Source organism: Humulus lupulus, chromosome X (assembly GCF_963169125.1).
Source record: "Humulus lupulus chromosome X, drHumLupu1.1, whole genome shotgun sequence".
Classification (NCBI taxonomy): domain Eukaryota; kingdom Viridiplantae; phylum Streptophyta; class Magnoliopsida; order Rosales; family Cannabaceae; genus Humulus; species Humulus lupulus.
The window spans coordinates 216370951-216373426 of NC_084802.1; positions in this window are offsets into that span (position 1 = coordinate 216370951).

Sequence of the window (2476 nt, forward strand, 5' to 3'; positions counted from 1 at the left end):
CCCTAGTGGGAATGGTCGTGCGGTGACCTCCATGATCATCAGGCTGCTCCATTTCATTGTCGCACACGGAGCGAGTAATAACCATGATAATTGCTCGGTTGAATATCATGCAAGATTTCAAGCTTAATCTTCTCTCAATGAAAGCATCAGATTGTTGACGCAATTTTCCATCAACGAGGGATTTAGAAATTCGAAATAGAGAGATTAAGCTTACTGTATACTGAATGTAAAAAATATAAAAGCACCCACAATTTACGTGGTTTAGTGGTTAAAATCTACCTAGTCTACAAGTCACTATTTTTGATTTGTTTAGGAACCCTAGACGAAATTGTTTATGGCAATTTTGGCAGAGTTTTTGCATACAAAATGTCGGTCCCTTTTATTGTACATTCCCCTTGTTGTTATAGGGAATCATGGTGGACAATATTGGGTAACCACATTAAAAATGGTAACTTACAATATTGGGTAACTTCCCAAGTTAATGGACATTTAAATATCCTAATTCAGCCTATAGCTATTTACATCAATCGATAAATGTATATCCTATTTCATGCATTTATTGCGCATATCGGGCATCCAAATCTGTAGGGATTCTCTAATGTGCGTCGTTGAACCACTCTGTGTTAGATGCCATTCTCGAGTTGGATATGACTGGAAAATGATGGCTTGACTTAGATAATGCTCGGGCTGGAAGCAGGTGATCTGAACGCTGGGTACCTTGATCTTTGTCATTTGCATCTCCAATGACTTGGAAGATCCCGTGTTGTTCCGAATCCAGTGACACATCCTCGAGCTGCTTGGTCTGGAGCTAACGAAACATCTCCGAAGTCTTGCCTGCTTTTATTTCACGCTAGTTGTACCCCGAGATAGATAGTTGAGCTTGTGTTTTTAGAGTACAACATATATATAGTTATATATATATATGTTGACTGCCTTTTTCGCTATCAACTAATTAAACATGAACTTAAAGAAATGCAGATCGAAAACATAGATTTTACGTGGTTTTGGTTATAAAACAATCCGAGTCCCCGAGACTTTAGTATTAGTGTTCATGAAGCCTGAGATGGAAAACTTCAATGGAGGTTTTATCAAGCAACATATATATTGCTTTGAGTACAAAAGTGGGATCGAAATTCCAAAATCCAAAAGTCCTTTACAATGGACACCCTAGCTCTATTTATAGTGGCTGGGGACAATTAATTCCCTTAATGGGGATTTATTAAAAATATTCCCAATCATTTGGGAATTTAAAGCTAATTAACACCTTCGGGTGCCCTAGTTAAGGTGGTGGGCCTAGGCGTATCACACAGGGACCAATTCATAGGTTGCAGCCCACTACCTTACAGAAGACACACCCCGTGACACTGCCAGAACGCAGCTGCATGTTTCCCATGCTAGGCGGCATATTGGGACATGCCAATTGTCGAGTGTACAAGATCATCACCACTACTCGAGGCACAAAAAGATATCAAATCGCCTCTTGCTACAAAGCTCCTGCGACTGGCATCTGGTGTTACCTCCAGGTCTTGAGGACAAACTTTGAGGCCTGGAGCACTAACTGATCAAGAAAACGGGAGGACCGTAACGGATGTCCTCGGGACTTGGCCTAACTTGAAGACATCCATGCCTGGTTCAGATCGCCTGCTTCCATGAATCTACTCACCGAGGAGCTCTAGGCGAGCTCTTCAAGACTTCATTAGCTCTCGAGGAGCCTATTCACTTCTCTATGACTTCCATGTGTCCAATGATGGTATCACAAACAAAAATTGCCCCCAAGTCTTCACTTCTCCTCGTATAGTGGAGACTTAGTCTGGGAGGAGTAATTTCAAAGGTCTTCGGGAGGTGACACTTGGGCTCTTCATGCCGTCACACTCGAAAAGGGTAAAGCCACATGCTGACTTCCCATTGGTGGGACATCAATTAGTGCAATCTGAATCTAGATTACTCGCATCTCGTATGCTTAGCAAACCGTACTAGTAACCATTTATTAAAAATTCCATACTTTAATATGTTACTAACTATTTTATTCATTATATATGATCTTAATTCTCTCATACTAAGACAAGATCATATTCTCATGAATGAATAAGGAATTTTCTTGATATTAACATATAATTAATTCAAACAATAATTATAACATTCAAATATTATAAAATCGTCATTTTATATAAATTAAATAAAATGTCTTTATATGCTTTTAGGGCATTAATCTTAACACTGTGATGACCACTTCGAAGGATAAAGGACCTTCTCGATGAGCAGCTGAATCTCAGCCACCTCATAACGGAGGAGAATTTGCGGTAGTACAGCCTCCTCCGGGCGAACTAGCATCTGGACTCGGTGGACCTCTCCCCCTTCAAAAACTCCAAGAAGTCCTTAGAGGAGGCTAGGCTCCACATAGAGTATGTGGTTGAGCAGGCCCTCCTCCAGTTTAATCAACATATGCGGAAGGAGCACGTGGAGACCATGCTCGCCA